The sequence below is a fragment of the Pan troglodytes genome, chromosome 11, assembly GCF_028858775.2.
Source record: "Pan troglodytes isolate AG18354 chromosome 11, NHGRI_mPanTro3-v2.0_pri, whole genome shotgun sequence".
Classification (NCBI taxonomy): Eukaryota; Metazoa; Chordata; class Mammalia; order Primates; family Hominidae; genus Pan; species Pan troglodytes.
Genome location: NC_072409.2, coordinates 100,349,845 through 100,373,000, shown reverse-complemented (window position 1 = coordinate 100,373,000; position 23,156 = coordinate 100,349,845). Strand labels below are relative to the sequence as shown.

General features: G+C 42.5%; 1 protein-coding gene and 1 non-coding gene across 7 annotated transcripts in view; both read left to right on the top strand.

Moving 5' to 3' along the window:
* The window catches only part of CCDC171 (coiled-coil domain containing 171), a 443,650-nt gene that overhangs the window by 4,018 nt on the left and 416,476 nt on the right, over window positions 1-23,156 (top strand). For 2 of the 6 annotated variants that reach the window (XM_054658719.2, XM_001149040.8), the window contains exon 1: window positions 20,768-20,884. The exons of 1 other annotated variant lie outside the window; for it this stretch is intronic. The gene's annotated coding sequence lies outside the window, so the exon portion shown is untranslated. Of the gene's footprint in view, window positions 1-20,767; window positions 21,227-23,156 lie in introns of those variants that run through there. 3 more of the 6 variants (XM_063788717.1, XM_009456332.3, XM_016960650.3) reach the window with 3 other exon arrangements.
* Window positions 12,120-12,226, top strand: LOC112204519 (U6 spliceosomal RNA). Its single transcript, XR_002938151.1, has one exon. It is a non-coding gene; the product is annotated as a U6 spliceosomal RNA (small nuclear RNA).

Sequence of the window (23,156 nt, the reverse complement as noted above, 5' to 3'; positions counted from 1 at the left end):
ATGAGTCTCTGATGGAAGCTGTCTACTTCATGCAGTCATCTTGATCTGAAAGTCTTGGGTGGAAACTGTCTCCTCATGATCTTGTGGTTTCTGGCCCATTGGGCTTTCTTGTAACTTAAGGATGAGTAAATTTCTTTACTTGAGAGAAATGGTTGTAAGCATCAACACCCTAGAGTTTTGTTGTAGTGTTAGATGTTTATAGTAACTTATATAGGTTCTCTTCATCAAGGCTCAAGGGCTATTTTTCTCTGAGGTCTCTTCCACAAGATGAAAAATATCAGAACATCATCAAAATGGAAGACAGTTGAATGATTTCTTGAGGGGTAACAGAAAATTAATATATAAGCATATAGTCAATGATGATCCTGGGAATAGGAGCATATGAACAGAAGGAGACTCCAGGGCTTTTTAATTTGTGCCACAAGTTATATTACAATGGTCCCTGATCGACAAAGACATTGGAACTCAATAACCTGATACAAAATCTTTTTGGAGACAATTATTGTACCAATCTTTGTACATGAAAAAACTGTATTTCTAAGATACGTCAATCAGGGACCAGACAGGAAACAGAAACCACATCAGTTTTTTGAACAGGGAAAGTTTAATATAAAGAATCATTAACTAGCAGGAGGTGAGTGAATTCAAAAAGGAGTAAACAAGGACTCTAAAGAATCCAGAAGCAGCAAGTGCGGAAAAACAGCGCATCCCTCTAGGCTGAGGAAGAATGAACGATAAAGAGGAGAAAGGGCTCCTGTCAGCAACCACCACCCCAGGGCTGAGATTCAGACCTCTTCAAAGAAGACATGTTTATTTTTTTTTTTTAAACTGAGTCTCGCTCTTGTTGCCCAGGCTGGAGGGCGGTGGCGCGATCTCGGCTCACTACCGCCTCCGCCTCCCAGATTCAGGCGATTCTCCTGCCCCAGCCTCCTGAGTAGCTGGGATTGCGCCACCACGCCCGGCTCATTTTTGTATTTTTAGTAGAGACGGGGTTTCACCATGTTGGCTAGGCTTGTCTCGAACTCCTGACCTCAGATGATCCGCCCGCTTCGGCCTCCCAGAGTGCTGGGATTACAGGCGTGAGCCACCGCGCCCCGGCCAGAAGATATGTTTACTACAAACACAGCCACACAGCCTGGCAATGGTGAAGATACTTGCTAGAGGGGCCTATAAAAGTGATTCACCACTGCTGGTGGGGATAGGCGGGCTGGGCCAGTCTGCAGGAAGGGTCAGCTGTTGCCAGAGGATATAGGTGGCTGGACCTGGTCTAAGGTCGCCTTAAGAAGAGGGACTATATAGACTGAGGGCACAGCTAGAGCTACTTTGTTAGGCTCGTGTATTGAAGATTATAAGAGGGCTGGAGCCCAACCGAAAAGTGTCTTTCCGTAGCTGTGGCCATGCAGTGTCACTCTAGCGCCCTCTGTCGATGAACCATAACGTTTTATCTGTTGGCAAAAAAATGATTATAGGGTTCAGGACTGATCATGAATCAGGGCAAAAGAGTGTAGATTTGCAATGGAGCGATGATATTAAATTGGTAACTAGCACATAAGCATTCACAATCATGAAACAATATTAATAATTTTTTTATTCCAAATTTTATTTTATTCCAAATTTTGTTTCCAAATTTATTCCAATTTTTTTTTTTTAGACGGACTCTTGCTCTGTCACCCAGGCTGGAGTGCAATGGCGTGATCTCGGCTCACTGCAACGTCCGCCTCCCGAGTTCACGCGATTCTCCTCTGCCTCAGCCTCCTGAGTAGCTGGGACTACAGGCTCGCCCCACCATGCCCAACTAATTTTTGTAGAGACAGGGTTTCACCATGTTGGCCAGGTTGGTGTCAAACTCCTGACCACAGGTGATCCTCTCGCCTCAGCCTCCCAAAATGTTGGGATTTCAGGCGTGAGCCACCGGGCCTGGCCACACATAATTAAAATTTAGAGAATGTCACACATGCCTAATTATTTCTACATTTTTCTTTTATAAATTGAGAAACTGACTCTTTGGCTGAACTGGTGGCTATTCCAGTAAATTCAAAGAAAGTTTTGATTTATAAGAGAACTTTACAGGCCAGGCATGGTGGCTAACTACATCTGTAGTCCCAGCACTTTGGGAGGCCGAGGAGGGTGGATCGCTTGAGCTCAGGAGTTCAAAACCAGCCTTGGCAACATAGTGAAACCCCATGTCTCCTAAAAAATACAAAAATTAGCAGACATGGTGGTGCACGCCTGTGGTCCCAGCTACTCGGGAGGCTGAGGCAGGATGATTGCTTGAGCCCAGGAGGCAGAGGTTGCAGTGAGCTGAGATCACACCACTGCACTCCATCCAGCCTGGGTGACAGAGCAAGACCCTGTTTCAAAAGAAAAGAAAACAATAAAATCTTAAAAAAAAAAAAAGAAAAGAAAACTTTACAGTCTGATTATTCTGAATTAGGGAACTGAATTTGGAACACACATAATCAAGAAGAGTTGTCAGAGGACATAAGACATACGCATAAGCCATTTTATTCAAAGGCTATACATGGTTGTAACAAATAGGAAACACAACGATAAAAAATAGTTATTACTAGTAATTTTTATTTTTATTTTATTTTATTTTTTTTGAGACAGAGTCTCACTCTGTCACCCAGGCTGGAGTGCAGTGGCGTGATCTCGGCTCACTGAAACCTCCACCAACTGGGTTCAAGCGATTCTCCTGCCTCAGCCTCCTGAATAGCTGGGATTACAGGCGCATGGCACCATGCCCAGCTAATTTTTGTATTTTTTTAGTAGAGACGGGGTTTCACCACGTTGGTCAGGCTGGTCTCGAGCCCCTGACTTCGTGATCTGCCCACCTCGGCCTCCCAAAGTGCTGGGGTTACAGGCATAAGCCACCGCTCCCGGCCCTTGATTACTAGTAATTTAACTTTAAAAAATTTCTTGCCAATATGATTCCATCATATGTAAGAAGTCTAGAGAGTTAACAGAATATTTTGGGAATAAAAAAGAATTTCTGTTTATCTGAGCATGAATAACTAGGTTGTTACGGGAAGAAAATGCAGATCTTAATTTTACTTTTTGTTTTCAATCCATTTTAAAATTTACAGTAAAAGATATGTAAGCCTTCAAATTTGTCTTTTGTCTTTTAAATTTTTATTTATTTTATTTTATTTATTTATTTATTTATTATGTTTTTATTTTTTTGAGACGGAGTCTCGCTCTGTCGCCCAGGCTGGAGTGCAGTGATGCAATCTCGGCTCACTGCAAGCTTCACACCATTCTCCTGCCTCAGCCTCCCGAGTAGCTGGGACTACAGGCGCCTGCCACCATGCCTGGCTAATTTTTTGTATTTTTAGTAGAGACGGGGTTTCACCGTGTTAGCCAGGATGGTCTTGATCTCCTGACCTGGTGATCCGCCTGCTTCGGCCTCCCAAAGTGCTGGGATTACAGGCGTGAGCCACCATGCCCAGCTAAAATTTTAAATAATTCTTTTGAATTTATTTTTATATAACTCTATAGATACTCATTGAGACATACACAAATATGTAAATATGCCAGCAAGTGATTAAACTAAGGCTTTAAATTGTAGCTTTAAAGCATATTTAACTTACAAAAAAATTTAACTTAAAAAAATTTAACTTTATCAGCATATTAAATAAAACAAAGTATATATTATGTTATTAAATAAACATCTTTATAAACTGCAAAGATACCTTTAAAAAACAGTTAGGCATACCTTATTTATTGTTTTGAATGCATACTCCTATTTCTGTTTAACGGTTCTCATTATTACAAACTGTAACCAAAGTAATCTATTTTGGATTTTTCAGACACAAGATAAATTAAAAGGTAGAATACCAAGAACTATATTGCTAATGTTTTTTCCTTTGAACAAATATATATTACTTTAATACATTTTAAGGTGGCTGAATAATATATATGCATAAATAAAGGCACATATATATACATATATGTAATCATTAAAAAAGATTTGCACATCTTGCTAATCTATAGCCAGTCCATACATTAAAATAAGGTGTAAGATTATTTATTTATTTAATTTTTTGAGAGGGGTCTCCCTCTGTCACCCAGGCTGGAGTGCAGTGGCGCAGTCTCGGCTCACTGCAACCTCCGCCTCCCCTACTCAAGTGATCCTCCCACATCAGCTTCTGGAGTAGCTGGGACCACAGGCGCACGCCACCACACCAGGTTAATTTGTTTTGAATTTTGGTAGAGACGAGGCTTTGCCACATTGCCCAGGCTGGTCTCGAACCCCCGAGCTCAAGCAATCCACCTGCATTGGCCTCCCAAAGAGCTGGGACTACAGGCTGAGTCACCGTGCCCAGCCTAGAAATAATTTAAAGTTATGCTTAGTGTTCAATGTTTTGTTTTCTTTTTTATATAAAATGATTTGGCGCTTGAACTCATGAGACAGAAGTTGCAGTGAGCCAAGATCACGCCACTGCATTCCAGAGCGCCAGGGCAACAGAGTGAGACTTAGTCTCCAAAAAAAAAAATAAATAAATAAAATAAAATAATTTGGGTAATTACAGTATATTTGTTAATTAATTTATTTTAATATTAGTTTAATGTCTTAAAGTTGATTAAAAATCTGGAAATTAAAATTTAGGTCAGGCCATTGAGTCCTTATCATTTGTATTATAAGAATCCATGAGCTGGCCAGGTGCGGTGGCTCAAGCCTGTAATCTCAGCCCTCTGGGAGGCCGAGACGGGCGGATCACGAAGTCAGAAGATCGAGACCATCCTGGCTAACACGGAGAAACCCCATCTCTACTAAAAATACAAAAAATTAGCCGAGCGTGGTGGCGGGCGCCTGTAGTCCCAGCTACTCGGGAGGCTGAGGCAGGAGAATGGCGTGAACCCGGGAGGCAGAGCTTGCAGTGAGCCGAGATCGCGCCACTACACTCCAGCCTGGGTGGACTGAGCGAGACTCCGTCTCAAAAAAAAAAAAAAAGCATCCAAGAGCCTGTGCTCAGTGACTCATGCCTGCAATTCGAGCACTTTGGGAAGCTGAGAATGGCTTGAGCTCAAGAGTTTGAGACCAGCCTGGGCAACAAATTGAGAACCCCCATCTCTACAAAAATAAAAACTAAAATTAATAGAAAATTAAAATATTTTAAAAATTCATTTAATTTTTCTTAATTCAAGAATTTTAATTCTTGATAAATCTATTATTTCATTCAGCTAAATACAATTTCATGTTTGTAATCTTAAACCATCTGTAAAAATGATAACTTACTGGGCTGATAGGATATTAATCCTATATTAGTAGAAATTTTAGAAGTTTAAATGAGAAACGAAACCCAAGTCTTGCGTTAAATAAAATATTAGGTCAACTTTTTATTTTCTGAAAAAGTCAGGGAGAAGGCATAAAGTTGGTTTGAAGCTAAAATTTTATCACTATAAAATGTTCAAAGAATCATCTATCAGTAATATTACATAGACTTCTAAAATTATTTTTAAAAACCCTCAGTATTTACATATAAAACATTTTCAAAAAAGACTTTTGAACTCATCATGCCAGGAGCTTAAGTATCTAGCTTTTTTTCTTGTCTAGGTATCAAGGCCATTACCTAAACCTACCTCGGTAGTTCTTTGCAGTGAGGAAATTAGGAAAGGGCCTTTAATAGGGTGATTTTTCAGGTGAATTTTGCTTGTAAGAAACTTGTTGGGATAGTTGGATCGTTGGGAAGAGGAAGATATCAAGGCAAGTTTTAAAGAGAAAGCTGTTAGTCTTGATAAATAAGTTGTTTAGCTGGTTCACAATCTTATCTTCAAGAAATATTTTCCAGAGCAAATAAGCTAGTTATTTTTGCTTGGTGTCAATATTATTTAACATAGAGAATGAAAGCATGTTTGTCCCCATGGATGTAGGATTATGTTGGTTTCAGTTATCACTTGTGTCCCCTCACTAAAATGCAAGCAATGTGAGAGCAGATATTTTTGTGTGTATTTTTCACTTTTCTATGCCTAGCGCCTAAAACATCTAGGAAATAGTAGGTGTTGGGTAAATATTTGCTGAATGAATCTGAATTAATGGATGCATTAGAATAGCCAAGAACATTTTTAAAAAGTAAGGACAGACAATTTAGCAGTTAAAAGAGGTACTACAGTCAGGTGCAGTGGCTCATGCTTGAAATGTCAGCACTTTGGGAAGCCGAGGCAGGCAGACTGCTTGAGCTCAGAAGTTTGAGACCAGCCTTGGCAATATGGTGAAACCCTGTCTCTACTTGAAAAATGCAAAAATTAGCTGGGCTTGGGGGCCTGTGCCTGGAGTCCCAGATACTCAGGAGGCTGAGGTGGGAGGATAGCTTAGGCCAGGGAGGTCGAGGCTATGGTAAGCTGAGATTGTGTTGCTGCACTACAGCCTGAATGACAGAGCAAGACCTTGTCTCAAAAAAAAAAAAAAAAAAAAAAAAAGTACTGCAAAGGTACAGTAGTTAAAACAGTGCGGTATTGGAACATAGATAGATCCATTGAACAGAATAAAAAATCCAGAAACACGTACACACACGTCTATTAAACTTTCATTCCACTTTAAAGGAAACGTCAACCTTCTCAAGTATATGTGTTTTTTTGGTTGGGGGTCTTTGTTTTGAGAGAGGGTCTGGCTTCATCACCCAGGCTGGAACGCAGTGGCATGATCATTGCTCACCACAACCTCCGCCTCCAGGGCTAAGGCTATCCTCCTGCCTCAGCCTCCCAAGTAGCTGGGACTACAGGCATACACCACCACACCCAGCTAACATTTGTATTTTTAGTAGAGATGGGGTTTTGCCATGTCAGTCATTCTGGTCTTGAACTCCTGGACTCAAGGTATCTGCCCCCCTTGGCCTCTTGGAGTGCTAGGATTTCATGGGTGAGCCACCGTGCCCAAACCAAGTATATGTTTTAAAAGGAGAGGAATTTTTCTCATAGTTGCTTCCAAGTTGACCACTGCTTCTCTGTCAGTGATCCCTCAATCCCTCTTTGGTTGCACTGGTTACAATCTAGAACTCATTAACTGTGATTTCGTCTTACATCAATGCTGACAACTCCACAAAAGCTTCTATAGACTAAAAGAACGTAACATGAGGCCGGCTTAGCTTGCTTCATAAATTGGTCCTCGCTTCCATCTACAGCTCCAGTTATAAAGCTGTTAGTTGCTCTAAGAGGAGTTAACATGTGAAACTATAGGCCAGATGTGACTTTTCGCAAAGTTGGAAGCAAAGGTTCCCAAGAAGTTATACACTGCCCAGGGCTCCATTATAGACTCACTTGGCTCTTAACTTTTCTCTTCATTCCTTAGGTCTACCCTCCTTTCTGTAATAGTGCTTCCTTTTTTGGAGAGGAAATGCCACCTTCTAACCACTGTTAGATGGTCTCACTGTAGGAGACATTCTCCTCTCCAGGAGTGTGGTTCTTTAAATTTGAGTCATTTCTTCAAGAGCAATGGCTCAGAGCAGTAACAAGGAAGTCTAAGGTAAGCTTTAGGAGATGAAGTCCTGTCTTGCAGTCCCATGAGGGCCAATAGCAAATTTGGACCTCTTTCAGATCTTCTCACGAGAGATAACTGCACATATCTTTTTAATTTTGTTTGGAAGTCTATTGGGTAGGTAACTATTGGATTAGAAATATATACACTTAAATCACTTGAGGAGCCTGGCGCGATGGCTCACACCTGTAATCCCAGCAGTTTGGGAGGCCGAGGCGGGCGGATCACAAGGTCAGGAGATCAAGACCATCCTGGCTAACACGGTGAAACCCCATCTCTACTAAAAATACAAAAAAATTAGCCAAGCGTGGTGGCAGGCGCCTGTAGTCCCAGCTACTCGGGAGGCTGAGGCAGGAGAATGGTGTGAACCCGGGAGGTGGAGTTAGCAGTGAGCCGAGATTGCGCCGCTGCACTCCAGCCTGGATGATAGAGTGAGACTCTGTCTCAAAAAATAAAATAAAATAAATAAATAAATAAATAAATAAATAACTTGAGGATAAATACTGGAGAATGCTAGTCTAAACTTGGAAGAGTAACACTTTCCTATTGCCCGTAATTTGCAAGAACACCACTACTTATATTGGAGTCATTACATTGCTATACATACTGATTTTAGTGTCTTTCTTCCACCATTGCCCTCACTCCTACTCCTTAATTTTTGCTTTTCAATTATACTCTGTTTAGACCCGCGAGGAGTAATAATAAATAGGCTCAATTCTTAACAATAGGCTTATGTTGGGGATGTTACCTTGCCTAGTGAATCTTGGCCAGAGCATTTCAATTATTCATTGTAAGGTTATAAGCTAACATCTTAGACTTGGTACAATTCTCCTCTCTAATTTGTGATGGCAGTGGTGGTGTAGTAGTGATTTTGTGCTTCCAGTTACATAAAAGTCTCATTTCTAGATATTACTAAACTTCATTAATAATCAGATAAATGTAAATTAAAAGGACAATAGAATAACGATATATCACTTTTTGCTTATCAGATCGGAAAAGTTTCGATACTGAGAAAATATCTAGTGCAGAAGGAAGTGGATACTTTCACCCAATGTTATTATTTGTTTAAGTTGATACAATCTTCCTGGAAGGTAACCTGGTAGTATGTTTAAATAATTAAAATATGTTGTCAAATAGTGACTCCTCAAAAGCTCATTATAAAAACTGTTGATTAAGCAAAGTTAAGTGTATTAGATTTACTTCATTAAGAAAGTATACCACCTTGACTGAGCCTTAGCAGTGTCTCAAAACAGAAAATTAGAGTCAATTATTTGTAGAGTTTTAGAGCTTGGGCTGAATACTTTCAGGGAATGTCAGAAATATGATGAGGATTGGGCACAGTTTATGATACAGTAGCTTGATATTGGTGGGCACAATAAGGGAATTGTTGTAAAGCATTTCTTTTCTTCTTTTTTTTTTTTTTTGGTACAATATGTCACTCTGTCACCCACACTGTAGTTCAGTGGCTCTATCACGGTTCACTGCAGCCTCAACCTGGTTCAAGCCATCCTCCCAACTCACCCTCCTAAATAGCTGGGACTACAGGCATGTGCTACCATGCCGGGTTAATTTTTTTATTTTTTGTAGAGATGAGATCTCATTATCTTGCCCAGGCTAGTCTTAAACTTCTAGGCTCAAGTGATCCCCCCTACTCAGCTTCCCAAAGTGTTAGAATTACAGGCATGAGCCACCATGCCCAGCTCTTTACTGTCATTTTTTTTTTACTATCATTTTAAAGAGACAAATATGGCCGAGCATGGTGGTTCACGCCTGTAATCCCAGCACTTTGGGAGACCAAGGCAGGCAGATCACAAGGTCAAGAGATCAGGACCATCCTGGCCAACATGGTGAAACCACATCTCTACTAAAAATACAAAAAACAAAACAAAACAAAAAAACAAAATTAGCTGGGTGTGGTGGCGTGCACCTGTAGTCCCAGCTACTCGGGAGGCTGAGGCAGAAGAATCACTTGAACCTGGGAGGCAGAAGTTGCAGTGAGCTGAGATTGCCCCACTGCACTGCAGCCTGGTGACAGAGCGAGACCCCATCTCAAAAAAAAAAATAAAAATAAAAATAAAAATAAAAAAAGACAAATATGTGAAATATACGTAGACAGACAGTGTTTAATTTTTTAAATAAAAGGAATAAGTTAATAAACATCTAAATGGATAAATTATGGGCATTTATAAAATAGGTCATTATGCAGTCGTAAAAGGGTATTTTTTTTCATATCAACGTAGAAATGTCTATGCTTATTAAGTAAAGAAAAAGTATAGAATTACAATGCATATGTTAGCATTTGTTTGGCTTCAAGCGGTGATGTGCCAGAGCTGGTTCATATTTGCTTGAGAGAGCACAGGGCTCTTGAGAGCCAAATGTGCACATTTCTTCACAAGTGCAGTCAAGCTTCATGTTGGTTGTTTAAAATTGGCCATAGTGAGAGCATTTAAAGTATTTACATCAAGGAAGTCAGCAAAGACTACAAATCAGGGGAACTTTTTCCCTCCCCCAGAGCTAGTTTACTAGCATGCCACTGGCTTCAAGTAACAGAAAACATGACTAGCACAGGCTTAAACTCTAAGGCCATTTATTGCTTACTACAAGGAGATCAGGGGAGATCAGCGGTAGTAGGCAGTTCAGGAAAGGGTCAGCAACTAATTATGTCATCGAGGATCAAGGCTCTTTTTATTCTTATCTCAGTAAATGTGCCCTTATATTTCATTGTTCAGAACTGTTCACATAGCCAACCCTAGCTACAAGGGGGCCTGGGAGCGCCAGGAGCTGGCAGCAGGAAACGGGATAGCCAAGAGTCGAACATGCATCTTCTGGAGTCGTACCTATAACTGCTACAAACAAATCAGGGTTTATCAGCAAGGGTGGGGTAGGGAATAGATAAGCAACTAACAGTGTCTGCTACTGATGTGTATGTGTGTACATGTGAATAAATATAGCAATAAATAAATAAATGCTTATTATTTTAAAAATATAGCTGGGTGTGGTGGCTCATGCCTGTAGTCCCAGCTACTTGGGAGACTGAGGTGGGAGAATCACTTGAGGCCAGGAGTTTGAGGCCAGCTTGGGTATCATAGTGAGACCCCCTATCTGTAAAAAACAGAAGTATTTTTTGTTTTTGTTTTTGTTTTTGTTTTGAGACAGAGTCTTGCTCTTGTGACCCAGGCTGGAGTGTAATGGTGTGATCTTGGCTCACTGCAAATTCCGCCTCCCAGGTTAAGCCATTCTTGTGCCTCAGCCTCCCAAGAAGCTGGGATTACATGCGTGTGCTACCACACCCAGCTAACTTTTGCATTTTCAGTAGAGACAGGGTTTCTGCATATTGGCCAGGCTTGTCTGGAACTCGTGGCCTCAAGTGAGCAACCCACCTTGGCCTCCCAAAGTACTGGGATTACAAGCATGAGCCACTGTGCCTGGCCAAAAATTAGGTATTTATTTATACATCAAAATATCTATAAAGAAATAAAACACATTCTTAAATGTTTTTAGATCTGGAGTAGAGAAGTTGGACTTTGAGGATACTTTACATATTTTTATGTATATGTATTTTTATTTATTTTTTAAAAAGACTTTAAGAGCAGTTTTAGGTTCACAGCAGAATTAAACAGAAAGCACTGAGATTTCTCATACACACCCTTCCCCCACATATGTGCAACTTCCCCCGTTTTCAGCATCTTCCACCAGAGAGCTACATTTGCTGCAATCCATGAATCATCATAATCATAATCACCCAAAGTCTGTAGTTTACATTAGGGCTCACTCTTGGTGTTGTATATTCATGGATTTAGAAAAATTTATAATCCACCATTACAGTAGCATACAGAGCAGCTTCACTGGCGTAAAAATTGTTCGTGCTCTGCCTATTCATCCCTTCCCCTACCAACATCTTGGCAACCTCTGATCTTCTTGCTTTCTTCCTAGTTTGATTTTCCAGAATGTCATACACAGGTATACCTTGGAGACTTTGCAGGTTGAGCTCCAGACCACCATAGTAAAGCAAACATTGCAATACAGTGAGTCACACAAATATTTTGCTTTCCCAGTGCATATAAAAGTTATGTTCACACTATTCTGTAGTCTATTAACTATGCAATAGAGATCTGGCAGTGGCTCATGCCTATAATCCCGGAACTTTGGGAGGCTGAGGCAGGAGGATTACTTGAGCCCAGGAGTTTGAGATAAGCCTGGGTAACATGGTAAAACCCCATCTTTACAAAAAATACCAAAATAGACCTGGATGTAGTGGCACAAGCTTGCAGTACCAGCTACTAAGGAGGCTGAGCTGGGAGGATTGCTGAAGCTCAGGAGGTTGGAGCTGCAGTGAGCTGTGAGCATGCCATTGCACTTCAGACTGGGCAACAGAGCGAGACTCTGTCTCTACAAAAAAATGGGTGTGGTGGTGCACACCTGTAGTACCAGCTACTTGGGAGGCTGAGGTGGGAGGACTACTTGAGCCTGGGAGGACAAGGCTGCGGTGAGCGGTGATCATGCCACTGCATTCCAGCCTGCGCAGCAATGTGAGACCCTATGTCAAAAAATAAAATAAAATAAATAAATAATAAATTCTTGTCATTTCAACAATGTTCAGGGCATCTTCACCAGGAGCAGATTCCATCTCAAGAAACCACTTTCTGTGCTTGTTTCAGCAGCACATATACTAAAACTGGAATGATGTAGAGAAGATTAGCATGGCCCCTGAGCAAGGATGACATGCAAATTTGTGAAGTGTTCCACATTTTTTGACAAATGGGATCTAATTAAAGAGCTTCTGCACAGCGAAAGAAACTATCATCAGGGCAAACAGGCAACCTACAGAATGGGAGAAAATTTTTCCAATCTACCCAAGTGACAAAGGTCTAATATCCAGAATCTACAAGGAACTTAGATTTACAAGAAAAAAAACAAACAACCCCATCAAAAAGTGGGCAAAGAACATGAACAGACACTTCTTAAAAGAAGACATTTATGCAGCCAACAAACATGAATAAAAGCTCAACGTCACTGATCATTAGAGAAATACAAATCGAAAGCACAATGAGATACCATCTCATGCCAGTCAGAATGGCAATTATTAAAAAGTCAAGAAACAACAGATGCTGGTGAGGCTGTGGAGAAAAAGGAATGTTTTTATACTCTTGGTGGGAATGTAAATTAGTTCAACCACTGTGGAAGATAGTGTGGCGATTCCTCAAGGATCTAGAACCAGAAATACCATTTGACCCAGCAATCCCATTACTGGGTATATACCCAAAGGAATATAAATCATTCTGTTATAAAGATACATGCACAGGTATGTTTATTGCAGCACTATTCACAATAGCAAAGACATGCAATCAACCTTAATACCCATCAATGATATACTGAATAAAGATAATGTGGCACATAGACACCATAGAATACTACGCAGCCATAAAAAGGAAGGAGATCATGTCCTCTGCAGGGACATGGATGAAGCTGGAAGCCATCAACCTCAGCAAACTAACACAGGACCAAAAAGCAGACACCGCATGTTCCCACTCATAAGTGGGAGCTGAGCAACAAGAACACATGGACACAGGGAGGGGAACAACACACACTGGGGCCTGTCGGGGGGCAGGGGGCAGGGGGCAGGGAGAGCATCAGGACAAATAGCTAATGTATGTGGGGCTTAATACCTAGGTGATGAGTTGATAGATGCAGCAAACCACCATGGCACACGTTTACCTATGTGACAAACTTGCACGTTCTGCACATGTATCCCGGAACGTAAAGTAAAATAAAATTAAAAAGAAAAAAAAAAGAAGCCACCTTCTTTGCTTATTCATGAGAAGCAACTCCTCATTTGTTTAAGTTTTATGATGAGATTGCAACAATTCAGTCACATTTTCAGGCATCACTTCTAATTCTAGTCCTCTTGCTATTTCTACCACCTCTGCAGTGATTTCCTCAACTGAAGAATTAAACCCCTAAAAGTCATCTATGAGGGTTGGAATAAACTTTTTTCAAACTCCTGTTAATGTTGACATTTTAGCTGCGTGCAGTGACTCATGCCTGTAATCTCAGCATTTTGGTACGCTGAGGTGGGAGGATCACTTGAGCCCAGGAGTTTGAGACCACCCTGGGCAATACATGAGAATTTGTCTCTAAAAAAACTTAAAAAACAATTAGCCAGGTGTGGTAGTGTGGTGTGTTCCTATAATCCTAGCAACTGGGAAGGCTGAGGAAGGAGGATTGCTTGACTGCAGGAGTTTCAGGCTGCAGTGAGCCATGATCACACCACCACTGCACTCCAGCCTGGGCCACAAAGCAAGACCTTATATCTCTCTCTCACTCCTTTTTTTTTTTTTTTTTTTTTTTTGAGACAGAGTCTTCCTCTGTTGCCCAGGCTGGAGTGCAATAGCATAATCTTGGCTCACTGCAACCTCCACTTCCCAGGATCAAGCCATTCTCTTGCCTCATCCTCCCAAGTAGCTGGGACTACAGGCATGCATCACCACTGTGGGCTAATTTTTCTATTTTTAGTAGAGACAGGGTTTTACCATGTTGGCCAGGCTGGTCTTGAACTTCTGACCTCAAGTGATCCACCTGCCCCTGCTTCAAGACCCTATCTCTTAAAAAAAAAAAAAAAGTGACATTTTTTACCTCCTCCCATGAATCACACATGTTCTCACTGGCATCTAGAATGGTAAATTTTTTCCAGAAAGTTTTCAATTTACTTTGCCCAGATCCATCAGAAGAATCACTATCTATGGCAGCATAGTCTTATGAAATGTCTTTCTTTTCTTTTTTTTAAAATTAATTAATTAATTTATTTTTATTTTTTGAGATGGAATTTCGCTCTGTAGCCCAGCCTGGAGTGCAGTGGCGCGATCTTGGCTCACTGCAAGCTCTGCCTCCTGGGTTCGTGTCATTCTCTTGCCTCAGCCTTCCAAGTAGCTGAGACTACAGGCACCCACCACTAAGCCCAGCTAATTTTTTGTGTTTTTAGTAGAGGTGGGGTTTCACTGTGTTAGGATGGTCTCGATCTCCTGACCTCATGATCTGCCCTCCTCGGCCTCCCAAAATGTTGGGATTACAGGCATGAGCCACCGTGCCCGGACTCTTTTTTTTTTTTTTTTTGAGATGGAGTCTCATTCTGTTTACCAGGCTGGAGTACAGTGGCACGATCTCAGCTCACTGCAACCTCCGTCTCCCAGGTTAAAGCGATTCTCCTGCCTCAGCCTCCTGAGTAGCTGGGATTATAGGCATGCACCACCATGCCCAGCTAATTTTTGTATTTTTGGTAGAGACGGGGTTTCACCATGTTGGCCAGGCTGGTCTCAAACTCCTGACCTCAAGTGATCCACCCACCTCGGCCTCCCAAAGTGTTGAGATTACAGGCATGAGCCACCGCTCTTGGCCAAAATAGATTTCTTAAATAATAATACTTGGAAGTCAAAATTTGGCTGGGCACAGTGGCTCATACCTATAATTCTCCTTTGGGAGGCCAAGGCAGGTGGATCACCTGAGGTCAGGAGTTCGAGACCAGCCTGGCCAATATAGCAAAACCCCGTCTCTACTAAAAATACAAAAATTAGCCGGGCGTGGTGGCGTGTGCCCGTAATCTCAGCTACTTGGGAGGCTGAGGCAGGAGAGTTGTTTGAACCCGGGGATGGAGGTTGCAGTGAGCCGAGATCGCGCCACTTCACTCCAGCCTGGGCAGAAGAGCGAGACTCTGTCTCAAAAAAAAAAAAAAAAAGAAGGTCAAAAATCTTCATTGATCCATGGGCTGCAGAATGGATGTTGTGTTAGCAGGCATGAAAACAGTATCAATCTCCTGGTACATAGCCATCAGAGCTCTTGGTTGACCAAGTGCACTGTCAATGAACAGTAATATTTTGAAAGTAATCTTTTTTTCTGAGCAGTAAGTCTCTACAGTAGGCTTAAAATACTCTGTAAACATGCCATAAGAGATGTACTGTCATCCAGGCTTTGTTGTTTCATTAACAGAGCACAGGCAGACTAGATTAGTGGAATTTTTCTTTCTTTCTTTCTTTTTTTTTTTTTTTTGAGACGGAGTTTCACTCTTGTTGCCCAGGCTGGAGTGCAATGGCGTGATCTCGGCTCACTGCCACCTCTGTCTCCTGGGTTCAAGCGATTCTCATGTCTCAGCCTCCTGAGTATCTGAGATTACAGGCGTGCACCACCACGCCCGGCTAATTTTGTATTTTTAGTAGAGATGGGGTTTCTCTATGTTGGTCAGGCCGGTCTCAAACTCCTGACCTCAGGTGATCCACCTGCCTTGGCCTCCCAAAGTGCTGGGATTACAGGCGTGAGCCACTGCGCCTGGCCGGATTAGCCCAATTTTTCAGGGTGCTAGGATTTTTGGAATGGTAAATAAGCACTGGTTTTAACTTAAATTACCAGCTGCATTGGGCCCTAACAAGAGTCAGCCTATTCTTGTAATCTCTGAAGCCGGGCATTCACTTCACTTCATCTTCCGATGGAAGGCTGTTTTCTGTACATTGTAAATCTGTTGTTCAGAATAGTCATCATCAATGATCTTAGCTACATCTTCTGGATAACTTGTTGCAGCTGCTACATCAGCACTTGTTGGTTTACTTTGCACTTGAATGTTACAAAGAAGGCTTCTTTCTTTAAAACTTATGAACCAATTTCTGCTAGCTTCCAACTTTTCTTCTGCAGCTTCTTCACCTCTCTCAGCCTTCGCAGAATTTAAGAGAGTTTGGGTCTTACTCTGAATTAAGCTTTGGCCTAATTCAGGGAGTGTTGCTGGTTTGATCTTCTACCTAGACACTACAACTTTCTTCATATCACTAATAAGGCTGTTTCACGTTCTTATAATTTGTGTGTCCACTGGAGTCTCATCCTGTCACCAAGGCTAGACTCAAATTCCTTGCCTCCCATTTTAGCCTCCCAAAGTGCTGGCATTCCCCTGCCTCAGCCTCCCAAAGTGCTGGGATTACAGGCTTGAGCCACCACACCTGGCCTGATTTCCTTCAAGAATTTTTCCTTTGCATTAATACCTTGGCTACCATTTGGCGCAAGAGGCCTAGCTTTCAGCCTGTCTCGGATTTTGACATGCCTTCCTCACTAAGCTAATCATTTCTAGCTTTAGGTGTGTCTTCCTTTCACTTTAATGCTTAGAATTAGAAGTCATTGTAATTTGGGGGACACATTCAAACCATAGCAAATGTGAAACCGCTTAGTATAGTGCTTGGCACATATTACATGTTTAATAATGTTATTTGGCTAAGAGTGGTGGTTCACACCTATAATCCCAGCACTTTGGGAGGCCAAGGTGGGCGGATCACTTGAGATCAGCCTAGGCAACATAATGAAACCCTGTCTCTGAAAATAAAAAACATATAAATTTAAAAAACAAACACAAAATAATATTATCTGGATTTAAATCTTTTATATTAACCTATGTATCTTAATATTTTAACACAAGTCCATGCCTACCTCTTATTACATTTATTCCCAAACATTTTGTGTTTTCTTTTGCTAATGTAAGAATGAGAAGGAAGATTTATTGCAAGGTCAGAGAAAGCAAGTCTGGAAAGGCGGGTAGGGAGATTAGGGCCCTTGACTGACAGCAGAAAATCTGGGTTTTATCCAGGCAGCAATTGAGGGGCCACCAAAAGAAATAATCAGTATAGTAACATAATCAGAGTTATGCTTTAGAAGGATATTTCTGTTTTAGCATATAGAAGGAGCATAGGACCAGAGCCACTGAGAGCAACAATTATGGCAAGGCCTTTCAGTTCTACGAATTGATACCAAGGCAGCATAATAATCAAGAAGCTGTGGGGTGGGGGGTCGGGGGTGGGAGACTAGGGGAGGGATAGCATTAGGAAAAATACCTAATGTAGATGACGGGTTGATGGGTGCAGCAAACCACCATGGCACATGTATAGCTATGTAACAAACCTGCACATTCTGCACATGTACCCCAGAACTTTAAGTACAATTAAAAAAAAAAAATCAAAACCTGGTATTTAAACCTTCTAGGGGAGGTTACAGAAGGGTCAAAAGAATGTGGTTCATCTGGAGCTTTAAAACTCTGAGGCTCACATACTTACAATCAGTTTATTACACTCCCCTAGTTTCATAAAGATACAGGTGTTCTTAGACCTGCTTTTGATTTTTTTCTATTTTTTTTGATCCTCTCTTCTTATATATGCCAGTTTCAAAATGCCCTAGATGTTAATGGTCAACTTCTAAAAATGTCAAGAATTTGCACAGAAGGGGAAGGTGAGTGACTTGCATTGGGCCACAAGGAAGGTCCTAATTATGAGTGTCTCAATAGGAAGCAATAAGGAAACAGACAAATGAAGTTGCTTAGTACTAAGTAGGCACAGAAAGAAGACATGAGGTTTAGAGAAAAAGTAGGAATCCTGCATGCAGGAAGTGAGAGTTTGAGAGAGAAAGACGCAAACAAAATTTTTAGGGTTTTTCTTGCCTGGGTGTCTAGGAGATTAGAAGTTTTATAAAGAGGTGGGAGAGTAGTTTAGAGGATTCCCACAAGAAGTTAGAAAGATAATTAAAATTTAGTTATATTAAATTAAGTATTGCCAGAAATTAGAGTGGCACTGTTCAAACCGGGGTTAAAAATTCAAAACTAGAGCTCAGGAGAGGTCAGAGATGGATATAAAGAGTTGAATATTGGGGATATGGAGTTCATACTTGCAGGAATGGATGACATCACTGAGGATGCTTATCTGGTACAAATGATGGGAAGGTTGAGGGCAGAAACTGAGAAAATATCACTTTGAGGGGCAGGAAGGGAAGAATGGTTTCCTGAGCAGCAGCAGAAAGTTCAGAGAGTTGGAGAAACAATGGAGTATAGAGTCTCACCTTTGCTGGAGAGGCATCTGAGGATCAACATGTGTCAGCAAAGTCAAGGGGTCTCAGATTCGGCAATGAGGTCACTACTGACTTTGGAAGCTATTGGTAGAGTGGTGTGAATGAATGAATCTAATCATATCTCAAAAGGATTGGTAGAAAGAAGAGAGAGAAATGAAGTGATGTTGAGGCCAAAAGATAAGTGGGTAGGAGAACATCTCTTTATATAGCTTTTTTCAAGTAGTAGTAGCATGTTAAGCAAATAAAAGACAACAGAGAATCTCCACGCATTTTGAAATGGTCTGATTTATTGTGTAATTTTTATATTTTTTCTGCTTAAAACCCCTCATTAGTTTCATTGCTTGATAAACTCCTAAGTATGATGTAGAAATTCCTCTGTGATCTGGGTTCTGCATATTTCTCTAGCCTCATCGCTCACACCTCCTTTGCACACACAGCTTTTTCCAGCTTTTCAAATGTCTGGTGCTGGTTCTTATGCTGGTGTTTGCAGCTTCCATGTCTTCCTTCTAGTTCCTTGTTAGCTTCATAAATCTTTAACGGTCTTCTTAAACTAAGCTCAAAGTTCTTTTCTATGAATCATTTCTGGGAGCTCAGGGTTGATATCAATATTCCCCTGTATTTCTATCATCTAGCTCCATGTTGGGTACATAGTCTGTATTCTGTAAATGCTGAATGAACAAATAAATGAAAACGGGTCTTCACATCACATCCATTTTTCATTTCAAAAACATACAATATAGTACATAGCATTTATTCTTGCGATACAATATTCACTTTTGTGACTTTGTTAAAACACAAATAATTTTTTTTTTTTTTTGAGACGGAGTCTCGCTCTGTCGCCCAGGCTGGAGTGCAGTGACGCAATCTCGGCTCACTGCAAGCTCCACCAGCCGGGTTCACGCCATTCTCCTGCCTCAGCCTCCCGAGTAGCTGGGACTACAGGCGCCCGCCACCACACCCAGCTAATTTTTTTTGTATTTTTAGTAGAGACAGGGTTTCACCGTGTCAGCCAGGATGGTCTCGGTCCCCTGACCTCATGATCCGCCCACCTCGGCCTCCCAAAGTGCTGGGATTACAGACGTGAGCCACCGCGCCCGGCCAACACAAATAAAATTTTAAGTAGTTCCAGCTACTCAGGAGGCTGAGGCAGGAGGATGGCTTGAGTCCTGAAGGTCTAGGCTGCAGCGAGGCGTGATTGTGCCACTGTACTCTAGCCTGGGCAACAGAGAACAACCCTGTTTCAAAAAAAAAAAAAAAAAAAAAAAGAAAGAAAAAAATAAAATTTAAAAATATTTTTTTAAAGCTTGTAACATAAAAGTTCTAATCTCATTAGTTGTAATTTTCCATTTCATTTCTAAACTTTAGAGTGGGCTATTTTTTCCCTTTATTTCCTCTGGAGCAATTGTCCTCTTTATGGCTCTAGTAAAAAGAATCAGGGACAGGCCTCCGTTTTAGATGTAAATGACTAAAATCAAACCAATTAAGGTTTCAGTGCTACAAGAATCAAGGAGGTTTTAATCTCAATTTGTGTTTGCATTTATGACCGTTGGCTCTCCCATGGGAGAGAGAAGAAAAGACGGCCCCTACACCTGGTTTCAGGTTGATTACAATCAACAAGGATTCAGTTTAGTATAGAAGGCTCGTTTTGCATTAAACACCTTTTTGTGCAGAGGAGGTGGTGGTGGTGAAGATAAAAATCTTTGACTAAATCCTGTCAATTTGCATTGTTCTCTGGAAGAATAGGCTTTCAAAAGTTAAGGAACAAAAGAGGAGTTGGTTTTCCATTCTCCCTTAGGCGGCAGCAGATTGTGAAGCAGCCACCGGGAGGAACCAAAGTATAAATTATCAATAAGAGGACGGTGTGTGTGTGTGTGTGTGTGTGTGTGTGTGTGTGTGTGTGTGTCAGAGAGAAAGTGAGAGAAGCGAGGAAAGAGATAGGGAACACACATGCTAAGGCTCCGAGGCGTTTTCCACGATGTGCCTGGTTATGTAATGTTGATAATGAAACGCACTGCAAGCAGCATCAATGCATTCTTCCGACCCTGCTCACCACTCCCAGCTGGGTTACAATGGGGACGGGAAGAGGGGACAGGAAGCCCTGTGCAGGCAGAGAGCTGTCCAGACAGAGGTAAACCAGGCAGTTGGGCAGACCCCGAGCCCAGAGAATTTCTCCCCAGGCCCCGGGACCAGCCCACCGTTGCTGTGGCTCTAAAGATGGGCAGAAGAACCAGTTTCAAAAAGCAGGATCTGGGATCCGACCTCTTAGGTTTTTATTCAGCAGGCAGGGAAAAGGGGTTAGAAGCTGGAAATCTGCATTTCCACTCGGCTCTGGCGACTGAGACAGGAACGCGGACACCTCACGCTGAAAAGCCACAGCAGCGCGTGGGCAGGGCGCACCCCCGCGGGGACGCGGAGCTCCTGGAGCGAGAGCGCGTGCGGTCGCGAGCCCGCCGCTCCCCAGCAACGGCGCATGCGCCCGTTCGTCCCTCAGCGAAGGCGCGCTGCTTGGCGGGCGGGCGGGCTCTTCCAATCCGAGCCAGCGTTCTCGGAGTACGTATCTAGGAGCTGCAAGCTGAGGGCTGCGGGAGGCGGGAGGAAAAAGTGGGGCCGCGCCTGAGTTGGGCTGACCTGTGAAAGTCTGGGAAGGTCTGCGAGAGAAGCGGAGTGTTTTCAGCTCCGGAAGTGGCAGTTGTAAACTTCACCTCCCGGGGGCTCTTCCCCTTCTGTACCCCTTTGCTGTTTGTCCCCCTCCTCCCGGGTCCTGGAGTCCGTCGTGTTCCAACAGTTTTTGCTCTTATTCCCGTGGGCTGCCTGGGCCTCCTTCTACCCGTGAGACTTGGAGCGACCCCTGGGGTCTTGGGTGTGCAGCATGGATCACGCGAGACCCCTGAGGTAACCGCACGGTGTGGGGGCTTCGAGGCGGACGACTTGGGAGGGAGGTGTTGAGAGGGTTGTAGGGGCCCCTGAGTGAGTTTGGGGCGGCCCTGGGGCTGTTGGCGTAGCCTTTGGGGCACGCCTCCAGCTCCCTGGGCTGGGTCTCCCCGCCCACCTGGAGGAAGATCTCCGTGGAGCATCCTAGCCAGAGATCGCTGCGGCTGTACCAGAGCGCCGGATGGGGACCAGAGGGGAGGCAGAGGACCGGGATTTGGAGCTTGTTAGGGTTACTGCTGCGGAGCGCTTTCCTTCCCGAGAATCAGTAAACCTCTCAAGGATAGGGACCACGTCTTTCAGCCCGTTCTCCCCTTTTTAAATGCCGGCCACACACTAGACACTCTACAGATGTTTGATAAACGGGAATGAGTTGTGCTAGACTGTCACCTGCAGCTTCTACCTACCCTCCAGGACTCTGAGAGACTTAGAATCTGAGTCAGCTGTGCGTTTTCCCGAAGCTGTAAATTTTCTGCAGAAATGGAGCAGACTTTTTGAATTGTTTTATTCCATTATGATATTGATCCTAAGAAAATACATATTTCATGTATACATTTTAGGTAAATGAGATAAATACGTCTTTATTTTGTTTATTAGAGTTGGTGTCCACCTCTTTCGAATACATGACATACCGATGTTTTATGGTTTTCATAATATTGGAGAAAAGAACATACGATTTTGTCACTTTTTTTTTTTTTTTTGAGATGGAGTCTTGCTCTGTCACCCAGGCTGGAGTGCGGTGGCGCGATCTCGGCTCACTGCAAGCTCCGCCTCCCGGGTTCACGCCATTCTCCTGTCTCAGCCTCCCCAGCAGCCGGGACAACCGGCGCACGCCGCCACGCCCGGCTATTTTTTTTGTATTTTTAGTAGAGATGGGGTTTCACCGTGTTAGCCAGGATGGTCTCGATCTCCTGACCTCGTGATCCGCCCGCCTCGGCCTCCCAAAGTGCTGGCATTACAGGGGTGAGCCACTGCGCCCGGCATGTCACTTATTTTATTTAACTGCTAGTTCCTACTCTCAACAAAACGGTAGAGCAGAAGATGAACATGGTTTTTCATAAAATGCAGAGGAAACAAAGGCAGTGCAGCCTGCTAAGAGGAAAGATGAAGGGCATAGTCTTAGTTTGTAGCTTTCTGTGTTAGTCTTGGGGCTCAGCCATTTATGAGCTGCGTCCCCACAGGCAAACCACCTAACCTTCCTAGGCGTTAGATTCCTTATCTGTCAGATAAGGAGGATGGACTTATTCTCTAAAGTCTCATTTGATTCTAAAACGTTTTGGTTGTCTCAGTCCCTTGGTCTTGGTCTTGTTTTGATGTAAGAACCAAACTTCCCCTTTAAAGGTTGATTATGTACCTATGCTGAGAAACACTTCCAACACAGGTGTGGTTACTAATGAAGACAGCACTGCGTAGTGAAAGAGGATGGACTTAGCCAGATGTGGATTTGAATTCTCATTTTCCGGCTGAATATTTTTACACAAATTATTCAACATCTCCAAGCCTCAGTTTTCTTATCTGTGAAATGTGCATAATCTCATAGAGATGTTGGGATTAAATGAGATCAGGAATGCTGATCTCAGTATCTGGCATATAGTAAGTGGCTCAATAATAGGAATTTCTATCTTTTCATCCACCCATCCCTCGTTTTTCCTCTGATCTGTGCAGACACACTGAAAGATGAGTGCATTTGGGATGACCAACTGAAGGACTCAGATGTGAGGTAGAAAAATTTTTTACCAGTAGTGGCTCCGAAATCTAAAGTAGATTCGCCTTTCTGGCTGGTACCTCCTCTCAGGATGTCGGGATCACTGATCCCTTGGCCTCAATTACCCTTTTATCTATTTTTAAAAATGCTTCTCATTGATGAATGATACACATAATATCCCATCATCTA